The sequence below is a fragment of the Pelmatolapia mariae genome, linkage group LG14 (assembly GCF_036321145.2).
Source record: "Pelmatolapia mariae isolate MD_Pm_ZW linkage group LG14, Pm_UMD_F_2, whole genome shotgun sequence".
Taxonomy (NCBI): Eukaryota; Metazoa; Chordata; class Actinopteri; order Cichliformes; family Cichlidae; genus Pelmatolapia; species Pelmatolapia mariae.
Genome location: NC_086239.1, coordinates 16,731,519 through 16,753,548, shown reverse-complemented (window position 1 = coordinate 16,753,548; position 22,030 = coordinate 16,731,519). Strand labels below are relative to the sequence as shown.

General features: G+C 40.7%; 1 protein-coding gene across 3 annotated transcripts in view; it reads left to right on the top strand.

Annotated features, from left to right (window-relative positions):
• LOC134641006 (galactosylgalactosylxylosylprotein 3-beta-glucuronosyltransferase 1) overlaps positions 1-22,030 on the top strand; it is an 86,229-nt gene that overhangs the window by 29,454 nt on the left and 34,745 nt on the right. For all 3 annotated transcript variants that reach the window (XM_063493165.1, XM_063493166.1, XM_063493164.1), the window contains exon 2: positions 3,118-3,332. The gene's annotated coding sequence lies outside the window, so the exon portion shown is untranslated. The remainder of the gene's footprint in view (positions 1-3,117; positions 3,333-22,030) is intronic.

Below are 22,030 nucleotides of genomic sequence, written 5' to 3'. Positions count from 1 at the left end.
ATTGCCTTTTTAGCCTTGGGCAAGTAAATCTATGTGGATACAATATATTGTTGGGGGTCTATATACTTTAAGTGTGCATGTATGTGTGTGTGCTACATGATGTGGTACTCACATGGCTCCCGGTGGGTCTTTCAGGTTGAGACTGAACTGGGAAGAATTGAACCTGCAGGGCTCTTGAAGCTTCTCTTTCAGACTCCGGGCTTAGAAAATGGTGCAGCAGTGAGTGTACATACAGAAACACAAATCCCAAACACAATCAAGGGAGGAACATCTGCAGGTGCACTTTTTTTTTTTACGTTAATTGCTTCTTTGTCTGCAAGTCAGGCTTTGTTCGTGTAAGACAACTTCTGGGTTATGAATTATCGCTCCTTAATGATCGTGCGTGCAAAAAATAGCATGTGTGAAAGCAAGTGCACCCCCGCCTGTGTTCTGATGGGCTACATTAGTAGGTTTGAAGTCAATCAATACCAACGCTAGCCTGTCTCTGATTCCTCTCCTTGCTCCCAGAATCCAATCCTACATTTTCAGGTTTTTGGCTCTTCATCCGTCACTGTCAGATGCACAGATTGACGTGGTCACAGCGGTCATTTCGCATTAGAGCCACCGCGGCCCTCTGCGCAGTGGTGAGATTGTCTGAAAAGTGTGTCTCCCTCAGTGTGTGTGTGTGTGTGTGTGTGACAGAGAGTGAGGGTGCGTTTTTAAGTGTTTGCTGTCTGGTCATGGAGCAGAACATGACAGAACAGTGGTTGAACGGTGTTAGAGCCAGCTGCTGGAGTATGGAGTTGGTGCTTGAATGAGTTTTCAAGTAATTTGGACATTTTAATACCACATCAAATGCATGACTCTGTTGTTTTAAGACTTGTAGTTGTAGTTAGATGCTTTACTTAAGAATGGCAGTAGTCCTTTATCACTGTTTCCCTTTTTATTTTTTAACTGTTCGAAGAGTCGATGCAGGACTGCTTCTAGCTGTGATGAGCACAAACAAAGACATTATGCTGCCATGTAGATGTGGAGTTGTGTTTCAAGAAGCCATTGTCTTGGTCAGTGGAGGTCTGGTAAACAGTGCTGCCAGCCAATCACAGATGTAGCTCAACAATTCCGCATGTGGAAATGTAGAGATGTTGGTGGGTAAATAATAAAATGCAACAATCTCCGGCAAACATCTAAAGCACTCTAAAGTCAGCATCAGTGCCATTATTTGTGATGTACCACAGCTCCTATCAGTGGTGTACTGTTGTAACCATAGCTACCTATTTTGGTTTAGTGCTGGGTTTTATCTTGAACCCCTGATGACCCACAGCACAGCTTGAGATTCTTCCTTTGGTCACCCAACTGCATAACCTGAACATCATTGCTGTTTGTGCCTACTGGGTAACAAGGTCCCTTTGAATACTTTTTAAAAAATATTTTTCCTTTAGTTTTCCAGTTTCACTGGCCCTGACAGCTGTCTGTTCACATTACATTATTATTTTTTTGGTGTGTGTGTTTTTTAATTTCCCATGCTATTTTAATCATATATCTCTAAAACATATTGCTGTGGCTCTGGGAATATAACAGTGACACTTCACAACCAACTCAATGAAAATAAAGTAGCATTGGTAGCACAATGATATATTGTTCCCTGTTGTGCAAGAGGTGCAGGTTTGCAGTCTTTCATCTCTGTCATGTCAAAGCACAATACAACATTGTGTGATGGAGACAGAGGGCGCGTGTTTGTGAGTGATGTTGTAGGTACCAGGAGAATACATATGAATTTACCTTAGGGTTCTTTTTGCTTTGCCGATAGATGGATAGTTAGAATGTGGAAAAAATAAAAATAGTATAGTCTACAATAAATAAACAACAAATTCAGAGTAAAAGGTCCTCATACTGTGAGATAAAAAATATACACGTACAACAGCGATATAAAAAAACAGAATGAATTTAAAAAAAATGAAGACTGAAATTGCATAAGAGAGTAGTGGAAATTGCATTAATAAATAATATAAACACTATAAATCTAAGAAAACGTGACAAGAAGGTATAATACAGAAATACTGAAGTAGTGTAATGTGCAGGTCAGCCTCAATGTGGGGGATATTCATCTCTGACGTCTTTCAGTCTGTCTTTGTACTAGCTGATTTTTCCACCTCAATTACAGTAGCTTCATATTCATTTCCAATGGCTTCCTTTTTAGTTGTTCCCATTTTATGCTGCCGAGCGTGCTTCACATTCTTGTGCTCGGGATGAGTATCTACGAGTCCAACAGAAGGGGCATTTCCCGTGTTTTTGAGATAATTGCGTGCTCCCCTTATAAACAGCCCCTATTGAATTTAAATTAAGCCAATAACAAGCCTGCAGCATAGCATGCCCTCTGAATTGCACCCTGTCAATAGGCTGTTAACGTGTCCGACCCTTGTCTTATTTTGCCTCGTGTGGCATCAGCTGTTCTCCCTGTACATCCGCAGCGGCTGCCCACAGGCGAGTACAACCAACACAGTGGCAGATGAGGACGACAGAGGAAGTCTCATCAATAATGGAGAGCGGTAGAGGAGGAGGAGGGGAGGAGGCATGTAGAGGAATTGTGGTAGAGTGAGTGAGAAGTGCAGCTGGTGTGTTTCTTTCATTTCTTCCAAATGGACATTTTGAAATGATGCTCCCCAGAGGCCACGCATAAGAGGAAGGCAGCTATTAATAGCTGATGGGTTGAACAAGTTGTTAAAGTGCTTTTTTGTGATTCATTTTTTCCCCAGGGAGCAAAACAAATAAAATAATAATTTTTCTTGGAGGCCATGCAGGTGCCTGACTTACAGCTTGACCAAAACACAGACTAGCAGATTGCGCTCCATGAGACACACCCCATGAGTCAAAAAACTATTTCTTGTCTGTCAAGCAGCATGCAGCTTAAGCTGGGAACAGACACACACACACACACAATGATTATCTTCCCTGACAGCTGTCCAGATGCAAACAGAAAATCTGTCACACGGCCACCGAGAATGACTGCGTGGCTCTCGTAGTGTGGCAGCTCCTCCGCCCAGCAGCCATCCTGCTCTTTCCCTTCCCTCAATGCCCCTCATTGTATTAGCAAGAGGAGGACCATTCTTACTCACATCTCTCGTGCTCTTGTTTCCCCAGGGGCCAGCCCCGAGGAAGTGAAACTGTTGCAGGAGTTCAGATGTCACCCCCGTGTCACGGCTTCCACTCAGCTTGACCAGCTACACCCACACACAAACATCTCTTTGCTCCCCGAAGGACGCCAATTAACGGCAGGCTTGAGACAAAGAGCAAGGAAGAAGGGAATACGCTCTAGGAGGCGCCTGTACCTGCAGTGGAAGGGGGCAGCACTGCTTGTGAGTATCGCATTGTTCTCGTGGTGCTCGGGTGAACACATTTTCGCACAACTGATCATGTGATGCTACCTATTTCATATCTTTTTCATAGCAAAACAGAAAGAAATTGAGTTCATAAACATAATGAACAATATGAGATATGTAAGATATTGACTTTCTTTTTAGGTGCAATGCAAATGTAGCTAGAAGTGTTTTTCCAATATATCACAATAGATTTTTATCTGTGTGTATCTCTTAGAAACCTGGCAATCTTGCTTTGTTCTCTTTTTTTCCTATTACTTACACAGCAGCTTTATTTATCTATTTTTCTACAGAAGAGCTAAATTTAACACTCAAAGGATGTGGTTAAATCTTTCTTACTCTCAGCCTCACTCTATCACGGCTGTCTTTCTTCTTTATGTCTTGTTTCCTGTCCAATAGAAGTTACATTTCCCAGAAAATCCAGCAGAGGAATTAGGTAGACGACAGGGGCAAAATGATCTGGCAGATCCACTTACCTCCTCTGTCTATGATCCCCCTGGCCTCTGATATTATTAGAGGTTGATATATATGTAGAGAACAGCAGCGGGAGAAGGCTGGGTAGGGGAGTAAGATGGGGAAGGCAAGGTGCGAGAGCTCAAAGACCCAGGGCTGCTGATGACAAAGCCGAGGCAATAATCTGAAGGTGTAAAAGCTGCAAATGATTAGATGGTGAGGAGAGAACAACAACTGGAAAAGATTTCAATGTTAAATCACTCGCAGACTCAGATGTCTCCTCCTTACAGCTCTCAAAGAAAATATAGATATAAATATACATATGATGGCTCTAAGCTTTTTACTGTCATAAAACGTGAGCAAAATAAAATATGTTAGCACTAGGATATCACGGATGTGCATGCATGCACACGCAGGTCAACCAAGTCCATTTCACACTTTGCCTCTCTAAAGCGTGAAATGGACACAAAGTTGTAGTACCAGCAGGGGGAGACAATATGTTTAAAGCCAAGAAGTTGGTAGTGAACAAGGAAGGTATGAAGTACGAGCCCGTTCTCACTCCCGAGGCGTAACATCCCGACGTTTTGTCACGTCCTGCGGCGTTCCTGAGGAACGCGAAAGGTGACCTTCCACGTTGTTATGGTACGCGGCGGTTTCCAGCCCTGTACTGCAGCCCTAAACTTAACCTTATCACTAAGCCTAACCATAACCTTATGCCTAACCTTAACCATAACCTTATGCCTAACCATAACCTTATTCCTAACCTTAACCATAACCGTATCCCTACGCCTAAACCTAACCTTATCCCTAAACCTAACCATAACCTTATGCCTAAACCTAACCATAACCTTATGCCTAAACCTAACCATAACCGTATACCTAACCTTAACCAGCACTTTAATGAGGTGAAATAGTGTTTTCTAAAGCGATTTTAAGGGAAAAAGCGAAGATGTGTAGATTGAGTCCAAACGGTTCTCATGTGTCCGCAGTTTTCCGATGTCGTGACGTAGGAACGCCTTGGGTGCCCGAAAACGTAATATGTTGACGATTTGTCACCTAGCGTAAAATGTTACGATTTGGGAGTGAGAACAGGTTGGAAGTACATTCCAGTCCCTCTATGGCAGCGGTCCCCAACCTTTTTCGCCTCACGGACCGATTTATGCCCGACAATATTTTCACGGACCGGCCTTTAAGGTGTCGCGGATAAATACAACAAAATAAAACTAGTACCGGTACCGAAAAAAAGAAGATTTATTCATAACACACGTGAAAAGACCCAGGAAAATCGAGTTAACAATAAAAATGATAGCAAAATAATGCTGAAAACCGATAAAACCCCTGAAAACCATACATTTCACACCTGAGCCTCAACTCTCGCGGCCCGGTACCAAACGACTCACGGACCGGTACCGGTCCGAGGCCCGGGGGTTGGGGACCGCTGCTCTATGGCACAGGTGTCGAATTCCAGGCCTTGAGGGCCGGTGTCCTGCAGGTTTTAGTTGTGTCCTTGATCCAACACAGCTGATTTAAATGGCTAAATGACCTCCTCAACATGTCTTGAAGTTCTCCAGAGGCCTGCTAATGAACTAATCATTTGATTCAGGTGTGTTGACCCAGGGTGAGATCTAAAACCTGCAGGACACCGGGCCTCGAGGCCTGGAGTTCGACACCCCTGCTCTATGACTATGGCTAGGTGGGTAATATGTATTTACATGTAAATGTGTACAAAATGTCTCTTTAAACACTTTTTTGTAATTATTTTCATGTTAGCTTGAAATAAAATATCGCAAGTTACTACATCGTCGTACTACTGCATATATGCAACCCACTGCTACCGCTTTGCAGTATAACTGGGTTGGATATATAGGTCTTAGATAAATTATGGACCATTAACTAAGATCAAAACACCAACATAAAGCAAAATCCGGTAGAAACAAAAATTCACTGAAAAATGCGGTTTAATAGAAATTCATGCTTTTGTAAAAAGGTAGACTATAAATACAGCTCTTAGATGTCCTTTTACTACAAGCAGCTATTTTCTTAGTGTGCTACTAGGTTTTTGTTTGGACAGTCAAGGTTAACAGGCCTACCATTACTTTTGATTTGGAAAAGACACAAGTTTGACATATTTTTTGTTAATTTTTTGCAAGAAGCACATTGAGAGCACAAACCATCAAGGCTGTTCACTCTCTGAGTGTTATTTACTTTCACTGATATAGTATTTGTTTTTTCTGTACAGTCATTTGGCTTCCTTTATCCTTTTTTAATGTACTTTAAGGTGTACCTTGGAGGATTTTAATGGCTTGTTAACATGACCCCACTCTACACCCCTACAAAGTTTTATCAGTATTCATTCAAAGCTATGGTGATTACAGTCACACAAAACATAACCTCCTTCGGGAAGGTGACAACAACAGATTAGTACTGGCATAACAAAAACATTTCCAAAAAACTTCAATGTGTCCTGGGTTTTCTGAGGTTTTGTACCTTAGCATGATGGTCTTCCACAAACTTCTGCAAAGACATTCTTAGTTTAGATCACTGCTGACGGAAATTCCTCAACAATTATTGACTGGATTCTCATGAGATTCCCCTCAGAAACCTTTATAAATAAATTTGTGAAACTTATTTGATTCATAAGCTGCGCGATACTTTGACCTGACCCTGCAGCTCACCATGATTAGGCATCTCCTGTTTGCATTTGTGGATGCTCCAAGGCCTGTCTGGGAACTTTTTTCTGAATTAGAAAGACAGGACAAGATCTTGCTGCTCCTTTTTTGTGACTAAAGGGGAAAAAGTTGTGCTCACCTTATCTGGAAGAGATTAGGCTAGTGAAAAAAAGCATCCATCCTTCAAGACTTGGTCCTAATACGCTCCATAAATGTGTGTAGTCACCTCTGTTTTCATCTGCACCAATTTGCAGTGAATCACCCTGCATATCACAACTGGGTCTACTAAGTGGTAATACCACATGAGTGAAAACCTCTCAGGATTTCTCCAACACAATTTAACACATAAAAAGACTGCATTATATTACAAAATCATTGCATTTATTCAGCAACAGGGTTGTGTAAGCACACCGACTTCAGCATTTAGCCACAGAATCCACACAGGATCTCCTCTGCACACTGTCCACCACCATTAATTAGCGGATAACTGTGTAAGCTAAGCTCTCATCCATGAGGGGGTCCTCATTGCTCATCAGCACTGACGTGAATACTGTGAGGTTATCTGTGCAAGTACATGGAGATCATGGATGCAGATAAATGCCAAATGTGCCTGCTCTTGAGTATAAAGCCAAATGTGATATTCTTCTGTCTTAAATGTAAATGTTTTGGAGGAAGGCAGACAAGAAAAGAAAATGACTGACTCCAGGGTAACAGACCAAAAAGCCAAACAACAAACAAGGAGCTGTGTCAAATGCACATACAGGTCCATGCATCAGCTGTAATGATGTAATTGCAGAGGTCTGTAAGTGCACTAACATATCTGCACGGTCTGTGCCGAGACTGATCATCAAAAAGCATTTAACAGACTCTAAGAGCAAGGCCTTACAATATTCAACACAACAACCTTGCACTATGCACTACATGTTTAAACGACAGGAGTTAACTTTCTTGGACTTTTTAAAGAATACTGCCACTGTCGGTCTCCTTAAAGGCAAACTTCCTCCTCTAACATGTAAAAAAAAAAAGTGGCACAACACTATAACACTTCATGATCATAGCTTTATTTACAGTCTCTCCACCAAGCTTAGAGGAAATAGCATATGTTGTGTAATAATTTAGATAGCACTCCAAACCCCTTTAATTAGCGCCGACTAATCAACATAGCAGCTTCTCATCATAGATTTATGGACAGCCATGATTGCTGCCAGGGTGAAATTAACTCTTTCCATCTGCAGGGAACTGCTGAAAGATGCTTGGCTCAAACACACTCCTCCTTCTCACACACAGACATGAGCTTAAGCAGGCAAACACGCACACATAAACACACACATGCATATATGCAGATGAGACTTGTCTCTTCCTTCTGGCTGTCTCTGTAGAGCTGTCACACATGCTGCGTCTTGGAGCACCAGGAGGCCGGGGTTGACTTGAATTAAACTGAGAGGATGTCCTTTCCAGATCTGCAGACGGCCACACAGAAACACCCCAGTGCAACCCCCCACCCCCAGCTCCTCATCCACCCACAAGAAAAAGACAGTCAGAAAAAGACAGAAGAAGAAAGAGCATAAGGGAGATAAATGAAAGAAAGGAAGGGAAAGAAGTGAGGCTAGAGACGGGGTGGAGAAGAGGAGAGAGTTAATAAATAAGAGGCAGGGAGAAATTGCCTGTGAGAGACAGGGTTGGGAGATGAGGTGGAGTTGGAGGAGGACAGGAGAGTAAGAAGAAGGGAAGGAAGATGAAATTATGTGCATGTGTGTGTTCATGATAGAGTTTGGCAGAGAAAGAAGAGAGGAGTTGAGACAGTAAGCCTGGAGAAGCTCATGCCACCAGGCAGATATTGAATATACAGAAGATCCTTCTCCTTTGCCTGGTCAGTAATAAAAAAAAATACACACACCAGTGGTTTATAAAAATAGGTACAACATAAAGCATGCTTTTCAGGCAATATGTCATCAAAGCAACAGCCAGTCATTATATTTTCAGACATGGCACTCTACTAGTATTTAAAGAAAGAAACATTAGTCAGGCAACTAAGAAGTTGCCATCTTTTTTCAAACGTGGGATTTTGATACTGTCCCTGTCACAACACTGCTGTGGTTTTCAGCTCAAGACAAGACATTTTATGACTGCACCATTAACTATTGTAACAGATTCACTGGGCAGATGATCCGAATGCTGGACATGGGCGGCAGAGATAAAATCCAAAATCGAAATCTGTAATCCACTATCTTGAGGTCACACAGGCGCTCAGGCAGAGTCTGAGTCTGAACAATGATCCATAAACAAATGCAAATCAGAAACAAAAGAAAACATGGAAAATATAGCTCTGAAAGCGACAGGAAAGCTTGGCTGTGAAGGATGACAAGACAATCTGGAGAGAGTGATTCATAACTACTGGCAGGTGGTGTTTAAAAAAAGCAGGGAAACAAAACCAAGATTAGAAGTAAAACTACTGAAACTCAAGTGAGTGATTTCAAATTAAATCAGGAAGTAACTAAACAGAAACCCAAAATAATGACAACAGTAAATAACTGCGATGCACATTTTGCTTTTATACGATGAATAAATGACTCAATCAGCAACTCAGTCAACTCTGAAAGTAAACATTAATTCATAAAGATGAACTCCAATAGTCTGTGAAACACAAGCAGGGGTGAAATAGCATTACACAAAACTGAATTAAGTCTATAAAAAGATTATTTTACATTTTTCTTTTTTGTCTGCGTTTCATTTCTAATCAAGGTTGATGTTAGAAGCAGGGAAAATGGGCAAGTGTAAGGATTTGAGTGAGTTTGATGACAAGGGCCAAGTCGTGATGGCTGGGTCAGAGCATTAGGATGTACTGTGGGAAGAAGGCAAGGTGATAGAGGCAGTGTGATGCTTTGGACAACGTTCTGTTGGGAAAGCTTGGGTCCTGCCATCCAGTATTCTCTGATGCCTGAGGCCTCTTTCAGCAGGATAATGCACTCTGCCATAAAGCAAAAATGATTCAGGAATGGTTTGACGAGCACAACAATGAGTTTGAGGTGTTGATTTGGCCCCCAAATAACCCCAGATCTCAATCCAATCGAGCATTTCTGAGATGTGGTGGACAAACAATTCCAATCCATTGAGGCCCGACATCGAAACTTGCTAACATCTTGGTGCCAGATACCACAGCACACCTTCAGAAGTCTAGTGGAGTCTATGTCTCTATGGGTCAGGGCTGTTCTTGCAGCAAAAGGCGGAGCAACACAATGTTAGGCAGGTGGTCATAATGTTGTGCCTGATTGGTGTATGATGTAAGGCTGATGATGCTTTATGTTGCTGCTCCACGGGACTCCTGTGCTATACAATTACAGCATAAGCACATACCTGTTCATGTGTTTATGGAGCCTGTCAGACAGTGTAATAGTGGAGTATAGGGACTCGGGTAATGAACACTTCAGTCATCAATCACAGATAACACCATGCGCAAAACACATGCCTTAATGTGCCTCAGTCTTTAGTCTGAATGCTGAAGCTGTGATAATCTCCTGCATTGAGGTAGACTACAGCAGTGTCTGTGTATCCTGGCCCCAAGCTGCACAACATATTTACAATAGGCAATCTTTTTGTGTATCCCACCTCCAAACATTGTTATTAACAGTAAGTGCTTTTGCTATTCTGTTCTAGCATACTGTGTCTCTCCTGTGCCCTGGATGATAAACACGTTAGAGACCAAATTTGTGTATGTGTGTGTGTTGAGCAAGAAATTGGAACATAAATTATTAAGCGAGAAAGCACCTTTAAAATATAGAAAAGAAAAAAAAGCACCCATTGTATTTTCTACTTATGCCTGCAAAGTAGGCAATCCTTGAATTTCCTGCCTAAGATGATGCAGGATGAGCTTGTTACCCTTAATACAGCAAAGGCTTTGCTCATCATTGTTGCTCTAAATCTACTGTAAGCCTTTCGCAGCATTTCTTCTGCCCTTTGTGGCACAAGCTTTGTTCTGTAATGACACTAAGCAGAAATTCGGCGGTCTGCGTTTTCTCTCATTTCAATTTAGGGCATTAGCTGCTGAATCATTCTCAGATTGATGATGCAGTTCCAGCCATGACACACTATCATTGTACGTGATTACTTACACGCAAGGGAAATGGCACTTCAAAGATAATAACACATATTTGGTGGTTTTCGGAAGCCCTTAAATGCATCAATATTGACTTGGATTCCCCACCCTGTTCTGCAATTACATTTGTGCCCCTGGCATTTTTTTGTAGTGCTAATTCTTACAAACCAAGCAAGCATACAAATGACTGACCTAAAAAAAATGTGTTGAAAAAGCATCTCCTATGAAAATGCTTTGTGAATGAGTTATTGTGCTTTTTAGTCATTTCCACATGGTTTTCAGACTAAGAGAGACCTTTTGCACCACCTACTAACTGCTGGCTTCAGGAGTAATGAATGCCTTGTTTTACAACACGCAAGCATAAAATATGCGCAAAAATATTCAAATGTGATCTTTTCCGAAATGCTAAAAGGCCTGTGTGCAACAGTAGCTTGCAGCAGTTCTTAATGGGGATGCAAAATGTAACGCACATGTATACAGAGCAGATTCTTCAGACGTGTATGATATCGTGTTGTAAGGTTAAAAAGAGTGAAGTGTTGTGCTATGATGCAACCGCTTGCAATTTCATTGTTGTGATGAGAAATGTCTCCTACTGTTACCCTCTTAAACACTGAATTATTCAGTGCACACCAACCTAGTTTTCCGCGTAAACCAGTCGAATAAGAGATAAGATAGCATTACTGTAACAAATAAACAATTCGTGCTGACAGGATGCCAAATCCTGATTAAAAACACATGTTTTCTGCACAGAAAAACAGGTCTAAATGGGTGCAGCAGATCAATGAAAATTCAGCATTTGGATAACTCCATTCCAGCTCGATCAACATGACCCAAATAACAGCAGTCTCCTCGGCATTTTGGGATATATCCAGAAAGCCAGCTACTGTAGCGCTGTATGGTACCTGCACACAGCGAGCTCCTGCAAGATTAGATAACTAGAACTGCTTCAACACTCAGTGAGGTCTTGGGGAATTGTGAAAGTTGGTATTGAGCTGTCTGATGAAACCCACACACGTATAGACAACATGAGGCCATCTGCAGCAGGCACAAATACAAATGTATCGACTTGCACACTTGGACAAACCTGGAGATCATGAAGGCTTTTAAAGAACTTAAATCACCCCCAAAGCCCATCAGACCACATCAGTGTGTGGTCTGTTATTAGGCAGTCAGTGGCCAGCCCAGCTACCACAACTTAATAGAGCAACAGCCTCAGGTGGGAGGCAAAAAAGGAATACAGCAACATCATCTCGCTCTGCAGCTTTACAGCCCAAAACAACCCTTCCAAAAGAGTCTTTTTGTTCAATTTTCAAGCTTAACATATGGACACTGTGTGTGCTGTTTAGCGCAGTAAAAGGCTGAAACTGGCTGGTAAAAGTTAATTCTTACTCTTGCTGAAAGCTCATCTACAGAAGTAAAAAAGGCACTAGCAGTTTAAACTGCGTAAGCTGTTATTTTCAAATGGGCAACCAATTGCATTCGGAAATAGATTTTTCGAAGTTAAAGTAAAACAGGGGCAGTCAGACCCCCCCACCCCTCCCCCCCACCACCACCACCACCACCACCCCCAAAAAAAGCAGTAATGCATGTTAATGATAAACAGCAAAGCAAGCCCTCTACTCAATGGCAAGCCACGGTGTGACTAGGTTCCAAAATGTGCCCACAGTCATGAACACTATCCAGTCCTGTAAATCAGCGGTCCCCAACCTTTTTTGCGCCACGGACCGGTTTATGCCCGACAATATTTTCACGGACCGGCCTTTAAGGTGTCGCGGATAAATACAACAAAATAAAACTAGTACCGGTACCGAAAAAAAGAAGATTTATTCATAACACACGTGAAAAGACCCAGGAAAACCGAGTTAACGATAAAAACGATAACAAAATAACGCTGAAAACCGATAAAAACCCTGAAAACCATACATTTCACACCTGAGCCTCAACTCTCACGGCCCGGTACCAAACGACTCACGGACCGGTACCGGTCCGTGGCCCGGGGGTTGGGAACCGCTGCTGTAAATAACTGGTAAATAAAAAGGTAAATAAAACTAAGTTACACAACATTTTCAATCAGTCTGTTGTATTAATACTTGCTTTAATTGTATTTATCAGATTGTTAAATAAATTACTTCAGAAAAGCAAAGAGCAACGTTTCAACCAGCGACATGTTTGCTCTTTTCGTGTGGCATCGCATGAAAAGAGCAAGTTTGGCTCATAATTTGCAGTTTTTAAACAATGCTCTGGAGCAGGCAGAAGCAAAGGAAAGATGTGCGAGAAAGTGCAGCAACCTGCTGGAAATCTGCAGAATAAACGACATTATTATTAGTTGTCTTGCCTTAACTGTCGCAGTCCTGATGGTTGAGTTAGCCAATAGTACTGAACACTGCCACATTAAGAGGACATGGTGTCTTTCTGCTTCTGCACTGCCACATGTCAAGATTATAAGATGCCTTCTTGGCAGATTTGTACTTTATAGTATCGCCAAGAAATCAAACATTTTCTGTTGAAGTTAGAGCTGAGCCATACTTATGTTGTGGCCAGCTGTGTTTTTAGCATGAAAAGTCGTTATTTACCCAGAATTTGCAGAAAACCTGACCAAAACTAGCCCCCTTGTGCCATTTTGTGTCTGCAGTGGGATTGCCCCCCTTTTGGGATAAATGGCTGTCATTTTGAAAATATTTCTACACTATTTTTTTCAGCTTTCAACAAATTCATATTTTAGAAGATGCAGATTGTGTGTGGATGCACAGGCGAGCAAACAAACAAATGGATATAATGATTAATAGCTGTACTCGGTTGCATTCAAGGCAGCGAGGTTGATAATGAACGGCGACATTTAAATGTTCTGAGCTCGCCGAGCATGACAAAACAAACACGCGGTAGTTCGTGGAGTGTTTAAGTTATAGACAAACACACACACACACACACACACTGAACAAAAGCAATTTGAGAAAAGTGTGTGAAGCTGCCTTGTCATATAGGAATATTTTTATTATTAGGCCTGTGCTGCATGTGTTTTAAATTTTCAGTTCTGCTTGGGCATCGAAATCTATAAACATAGATTTGGGAAAAAGAGGCTAATCAATAGTGGACCGATGGAAAAAACAATCCTCTCCAATGTTCAATCAGAAGTTATTTGATAATGCAACACCACTACAGGGAGAAAGGGTCATTTCTCCTCTTGCTGGCACATACACTGCTCATGACACAGCACGAGAGAGGCGAGGAGAGCACGCCGGCCACTCAGAATCACATTAACGCACCGCCCTTCAAATTCTCCAAAGAGAGTGTGATACTTTTTGTTCAAACACTGGTTTATTCCTAGAATGATTTCTTCCCTGCAAGCAAATGAATGTTAAGACATTTTGCGACAAAGACTGATAACGTGCAAGGAGTGGCAATGAAACTATGCAGGAAAATAATGAGAGCGTACACAGTCAGAAAATGAAAGCGTCCTCCATAGTTCACTGAAATGGAAAATCTTTCAAAAGAACAGTGACAACTATGAAAAAGCACATAATTCATATAAACATTTGACATTATTGTATGATTACAGAGAGATGAATGATTGTGTTAAGCAGGCGAGTTTTCTACCTGCTTAATGGTTAGGCTCAATCCACCCAAGCAGAAATCCTTTTTTAAAGGTCAGAGGGCTTTAGAGGTCAGTCAGAATTTAGCAGATACATTCATCAAAGTCATGATAATATCTAATCTGCTTATGGTTCTTATTTTAAAACTGTGATAGTAATAATATTACTGGCCTTTAGCATTACTTTATAGTGTGGATTTATAGCTCTTTAACCTAGAATGATTTGGTGTGGAGAGAAAGAAATCCAGGCCCTGATTCGTTTAATCTGCAGTAAAATGCATGCTCACAGTGACTGAATACAGCTTAGGTAACACCTGATTGTACTCCAGTCCCATCCATATCATCCCCTCCAACTTTGTTATTGTCCAGCCCTCTCATCCTGGAGGCTTTACAGCTGGATGGCCTAATTGGAACCATTTCCACATATAATATGGAAGCCCCACGGGGGCTCATTATGCAGTAGATACTGGGCAGACTGACCTCAGCTATTCTTCAGCCTCTGCCTCTTCGCAGTCCTGTGGTTTAGTCCGGTGATACAGTAGGGTTTCCTTCATCCTACAGGCCATTGATTACCATTTGGAGGAAAAAATTCATGCTGGCTGTGTGATCATACAGTCTATGTGTGTGACTGCGTTAGCGTTTAAGTTTCTGTGTCACTACGGGCACGATGCTGGGCACTGCAGAAATGACTCACCTCTCATGTGTCAAAACTCAAAAGAAATCAATGGCTGCTACAAAGATATACACGCTACAGCTCCAGTTTGAGTAGCTTCGTGTAAAAATTGGGAAATCTGCTTGATTTATAACAGCAACGTTTACAAATAGCAGTTTAAATGGGTAGTTTGCTGTTTTGAGAAATGTATGGCTAGAGGAGAAGACTGATTCTACTGTCACATCTGTCTGCTAAATACAAGGCCACAGCAAGCAACCAATTAGCTTAGCACAGACATAGTAAACAAGTGGAAGCTGCTAGCTTACCTCTGTGTGAAGGTAGCAAAATCCATCTACCAACACTCTAATTGGCACTGTGTCTTTTTTTAAACCGAGACTTTTAGACTGAAGTGAAAAGCAAAAAATTGGAGCCCTGTGGTGAATTGATTCTGGCCTCTTTGCTAAGATCAGAGTTTTAGGTGCTTTTTTTCACTGTTTTTCCTCACCTAGCTTAAAGTGAATAGGGATCTTTCCAGAAAGAAATCCCCTTTTTTCAACTTTATTACTGTCAGTAGTAACACACATGGACAAAAGTGCTGGGCCACCCACACAGTACACCTTTAGAACATGCTCAGCCATGGAAACCCATCCCATGAAGCTGCAGCTGACAGAGGAGGTTTGGAGCGCTGCACAGTGTTAGCAACCTTCACACTCTACCTCTGCGCTTGGCGACCCCACCCAATAACATTATGTGGTCTGCCGTTTTGTGGCTAAGTTGCTGTGGTTCCACTTTACAATAATACCACTTACTGATCATAGAATATCTTAAAGAGAAGAAATTTCATGAATTGACTGTTGCATCAGTGCCGTCCTTTTAGAGCACCGCATTCAAATTAATTGAGTTCTTTAGAATAACCCATTCTTTCAATTCTTAAGATATTTCAATAATGACTACTTTTGAAATAATATGACTACTACTTTTGTGGTAAATCTATGCCATAGGTACATCATAGCCAGCACTGTAAATTAACGTTTATCTTCACGTTTAACTACACATCGCAGTCATGTAGCCCCCAACTATTGTAACTGGCCATCAATATCTCGATTCCTTTTATGCATATCGGCCTACGTTTTGGCCACAATTTTTCACAGGATAAGTGCAAGAATAATAATCATCACGTCAATATTAGTAATAACAACTAAACCTGCAATATAAGGATTCATAGATCTCAACAAATTCCTAGATGGAGATTGCTGAAACTACTGAAACGGATATGAGGACAAAGATGTGGAAAAAGTTGAAGGTACAAATGTGTTTGCCTCTGAATAAGGCTACGTTCACACTGCAGGCGAAAGCGCATCAAATCCAATTTTTTTGACCCTATGCGACCCATATCCGATCATGGTATGACAATGTGAATGGCACAAATCCGATATTTTCAAATCCGATCTGGGTCACTTTCGTATGTGGTACTGAATCCAATACATATCCGATGTTTTAGAAAGCGACTGCTGTTTGAACGGTCATGTCGCATTAAATCCGTCTTTTACGTCACTGACACGAGACAGACGCCAATTATCAGCGCCGGAGAAGTGCCCGAGAAGACATCGCGGACGCTTCCTGGCCATCCAGTGTAGATGTTAGTGAAACTGTTGGGAAGACAACGTGAACATTTTATTTGTACTGTATAATCTGCAGATTCTGACAGAAATCTGCAACTATCCTTTGAAGAACCGCTCCTCTAAAACAGCAATAAGGATAATTATTAGGTTATCTACATTATTATGTAAATAACAAAATAACTTAAAGCAAAAATTGGGAAACGTAAAGTCCGAAGTCTTTATATTAAGATCCATCAGTCAAACAATACTGTTTGGTCTGGGTCTAAACAGAGCGCGTTGTGTGTGACGCCTTCTTTTGCGCATGCGGGCCGCTTTGAGCGTTCACACTGGAGAGCGTTTGCTGTCGCATTTTATTTGTAGTGTGAACAAGCAGACAAAAAAAATCGGATTTGATCAAAAAATCGGAATTGAGCATTAAGACCTGCAGTGTGAACGTAGCCTAAGAGAATTTTTTTAAAAAGGGCAACAAAGGAGGAAAAAGTTGCGACCAGTGCTTTTGTCGGCCACTTGCATAGATTACATCGCAGAATCTATAAAGACTCTATGCAGCAGTCTTAATCATATGTAAATCAATCATTAGTTGTTGTAACCTGTAAAACCTCACAGATGAAGAAACAGTATACTTTATGTGATCCTGCTCACAAGAGCAGAAAACCAGTTCAGATTACTTAATTACAGACAAAAGTTTAAAAAGAAGCAATAGAGCATGTTTTCTTCAATGACTATGATGAATCACAGTAATCCGGTCTTCCGGGTCCAAACTTTGCTTCAGGTCCCAAATTTAAACAAACACTGCAGCATCACTGAGAGTTAAAAACTGTCTAAATTCTTTCATCTTTAATAAAGTGACCAGTGTGGCTGCTCTACCAGGTGTAACAATGAATTTTAACATTCAGCCATCTATGAGAAACATGATTTAGCTCATAGTTAGCAGACAGTTTTATTTAAATTAAAACGTACAGCTCTGCTATCACTTCCGACATAAATGAGGACAGAAAACTCAACAGCAGCTGGGGCATGAACGCTAACTTTTTTTCTACTCGATAAGAGTTAACGCGAGGATTCCTGATGGTTACGGACAAATGCAATCGCATGGCAGGATGCTGTGAACGGACCAAACTTCGGTCAGGAGAACAACTGAGATAATCCATCCACAGCGTTAAAACATGTTTTAAAAAAGCCTTAATAAACGAAGAGTAGTTTGGACCCAGGGTTCATACGTCATCACTTAAGAACTGAATACTCTGGTTACTGCTTTGCCATTTATTTATTTCCTAAGATCCTGTACATCTTGCCTTAATACTACTAATATATAGAAAACTTTCATGCATATATCCTAGATTCTTTTATATTTCATACCTTTAGAATAATGTATTAATCCATATTGTACAGTCCTATGGCAAGTAAACGCACAGACATTTTGTTCTGATGCGCACCTACTCGTAGATCTTCTGAATAGCAATAAAAGCTGTAGACTCTACCTGGACAAGAATTTGATTATTGTCCTTCTGAGGACAATCACAAAGATCCTCCTGAAGTAAAAAGCCCATATTTTCTGACTTTTATCAGAAAGAATTGGTTCTGTGTCACTGCATGATGCCTAAAATTGTTTTACCATGTGATAGATTTAAACATTTGGCAAGCAGAATTTAAGCGTGTGTTTTATTTTTTGTTTTTTTCAGTTACATGTTTATTGCACCACTTTACACAATGTCCTGCACTGAACAGGAGTCCTTGGCTTAAAGATACATGTCAGCAAGGTGGTAGTAGGGATTAATAGCCGAGAAAAACTCTTGAGAAATACCTTGCTTACATTATAGCCTGGAACTTTTGTGTTTTAGGGTCAGAGCATGTCTGGTTTCTTCCCAGATGCTTGCAAAGAGCATTCATTAAACTGAAAATTGCCTTTGGATTGGTGATGGCGTTGTCAGTGGCGACATCTTGTCAGTCACCACCTTTCTGTTTATCGCTGCAAAGTCATTGCTCTGTTGAGTCAGTGACACCTCTATAATGTAGCATCAGCAGACACGCAGTCGGTGTGTCAACACTGTGATGACGGTGTCATCTTTCTGTGCCCGAAGTTCTCTTTTAAATGCTGCCGCATAGCTGAATCGAGGACGAGTGGAAGGATAAATAATACAAATAAGACATAACCGATAATTTAAGAGGCCAGCAGATTATGCAGGCTTGAGTTGAAATGTCAAAGGTGCGTTGCTTTTTCTTTTATTAAGATGAACACTACTAAGCTGGAAGCCTTACTTGACCTGTTACTTTTCTATGCATGCATTCAGTGTCATTACTTATTTGACATTTTACTGCATATCTTTAAATGCCAATGCTTTTCTACTGGTATTCAAGAGACTTGTGTGAAAGGTGAGTACACAAGCTACACTGTTTCTAATGCGGGTTTGAAAATAATCATGCTGAACTGCGTTAAAACTACAATTTCATATTAGTCAATTTTTATATACCATTTTAACTTTTTTTTTTTTTTAGATCAGTACACCTGCAAGTACATCATCTAGGAGATCACTGCATTCATTAAATGCAATGCATAAAGAAAATAACAATTGGATTGATTCATGTGCAGTAACTATGAGAAATAATGGTGATAATGATGTATGTACTCATTACCAGGGTTACTGAATGCATCTCCACTAATTAGCAGTCTCCTGGGGGGCTGTGTTTCACTGGCAGGTTCAAAGCTAATGACAGCATGTCAAAGGGAAATCACATGCACTGATTCTCTGATTAATTATGTACTCTGGAGAAAAAAAAACGAGATGGACATAATATACTGTAATTGATATGTGGCAAGCCAATATAGTCGACATGGCTCTAAAGCTTCTGCTTAACCACAGGAAGGTTTTGCTGAGTATTCACATCACCCTGCAGCACATCTGCCTCATGCACCTCTGCACAGGACACCTTAGAAATCACCCAGTTATCTCCAAGCCTCCAAGCTAATGTCTGGTGGTCTATATCTTTTTTTTTTTATCCTGCTGTTGTTCTTACCACTTAAATCTGAGTTTTTCTTCTTAGTGGCTCATCCAGAAAAACAAAAACTACTTCTCGCCAACAGGGATTCATTGTGATGTCAAACAAGCGGTTAGCGAGACTTTTTCACATGCAGTTCTTCACCTGTCTCTTAAATTCTCTTCACTATATACACCAATTATCTTTGAGTCCAAACAACTTTCAGCTACAGTCCCTGCACTGGATCAAATTCCCTCAGGTTTAATTAACGATGATCAGCTTAATAATTTTATATATTTTCCCCCCACAGGCGCATATAATTGGGCGATTTTGACGCTGGGGAACCTTCCATCAGAGAAATCTATGGTCTAGCCCTCATTAAGGAACTCGGAGCTCAGCAGGCTTCTCGTGCTGAAGTCTTAGAGTAAGAAGGTGCTGCAGAGAGCTCAACACCTAAAACTCCCACTTAGGAAACCAGCTTTAATTAGCTAATGAATCTGGGAGCTCCTTCTGCCAACCTTTGACCTTATGCTGAGACACAGAAAGCCTGTTGACTATGTTAGACTTATCACATGCAATTAAAATCAATGCCTTGTGCCCTGTAAAGCAAAACCACTTTTTAATTAGATAATTGCTCTGCTGTCTCTGTTATTGTTGGTAACTCATGAATCATTCCTGAAACTCCAAAGGGTGCAATGTATTGATTTACTGCCAACAAAATCCGGCTTCATGATTGATGTTGTCACGCTGACGGCACACAAAGGCCCAGTAACATTTTCCAACCAAGTTTACCAAATCTATAAGCATAAGAAATTATCTTTGGTAGCCATGAGTAGAATATTTCTTTTCTTGTACATTAAATCACAATATATAATGTTAAGCTGTGATTACCCCATATATCATCGCTGTTCAAGTTTAAGTTCCCAGTTATTTATTTTAAGTACTTCAAAGTCACTTTTAAGGGGAATCCTTTTTGGCAAATGTATTTTTTGTGTTACTAAAATTAAAATTGAATTGGATCCTCAATTGCAATAGTATCAACATCAGCACCACTGCAGACAGACAGGCACACGGCTCCATTTCTCTCTAACAGTTGAAGTAGTTAACATTCATAACACTGAACAACACTTTTGGAGGAATTTAAAGAGGTCAGTAAAGCTCCCATTTTATAAACATTGAAGGATTAAACAGTTATCATAAATGTTAACCTGGCAAGTGCACACATTTACATTAGCCTTTTACCCATTAGCAATAATCTGTTAGCCACATTACCCACCTGTTATCATTAACATAGCAGCTAGCGGACTAAAGTTAGATAAAAGATGAGCAGAAAATCCAGAGTTTGGAGAAATAATAAAGAGCAAAAAAGAGTGATTAATCAGACAGTTTCAGGCCTGACCAGCAGAGCTGAAGAAGTGAAGAGCTACGGACTGAGGCAGAGCAGTGAACAGTGGACGAGAGAGAGGCTGCAGACAAATGTAGACAAGATGATAAACTCGAATTTTTCTACATTTAAGAAAATGTATTATTTATTGTATTAAATTTATTGTTTAGTTGTAGCTACCTGTAAGATCAGCTTTAAAATGCAGGCAGTGACTAGTTGACTAGTGATTAATTGAAAAGCCTTCAATTAATCCAGAATGGTGCAGCAAGAGTACTGACAGGGACTAGAAAGAGAGAGCATATTTCTCCTGTATTGGCTTCCCTTCACTGGCTTCTGTTAAATCCAGAATTGAATTCAAAATCCTGCTCCTCACATACAAGGTCTTAAATAATCAGGCCCCATCTTATCTTAATGACCTTGTAGTACCATATCACCCTATTAGAGCACTTCGCTCTCGCACTGCAGGCTTGCTTGTTGTTCCTAGAGTATTTAAATGTAGAATGGGAGGGAGAGCCTTCAGTTTTCAGGCCCCTCTTCTGTGGAACCAGCTTCCAGTTTGGATTCAGGAAACAGACACTATCTCTACTTTTAAGGTTAGGCTTAAAACTTTCCTTTTTGCTAAAGCATATAGTTAGGGCTGGACCAGGTGACCCTGAATCCTCCCTTAGTTATGCTGCAATAGACGTAGGCTGCCAGGGGACTCCCATGATGCATTGAGTTTTTTCCTTTCCAGTCACCTTTCTCACTCACTATGTGTTAAAAGACCTCTGCATTGCATCTTCCACAGCATGTCTTTATCCTGTTTTTCTTCTCTAACCCCAACCGGTCGCAGCAGATGGCCGCCCCTCCCTGAGCCTGGTTCTGCTGGAGGTTTCTTCCTGTTAAAAGGGAGTTTTTCCTTCCCACTGTCGCCAAAGTGCTTGTTCATAGGGGGTCATGTGATTGTTGGGTTTTTCTCTGTATCTATTATTGTACGATCTACTGTACAATATAAAGCGCCTTGAGGCGACTGTTGTTGTGAGTTGGCGCTATATAAATAAAATTGAAATGAATTGAATTGAATAGTTCAATCTTACACAGTCATTGCAAGTGTTGGTCAAGTTACTTGAAAATAGTAATTAGTTACTAATTACTGATTACTTCTCAAAGAAAGTAATCCCATTACTTTATTGTTTACTTATTTTCAAAAGTAATTAGTTACTTTATTACTTAGTTACTTTTTAAAAACATGTCATTGTC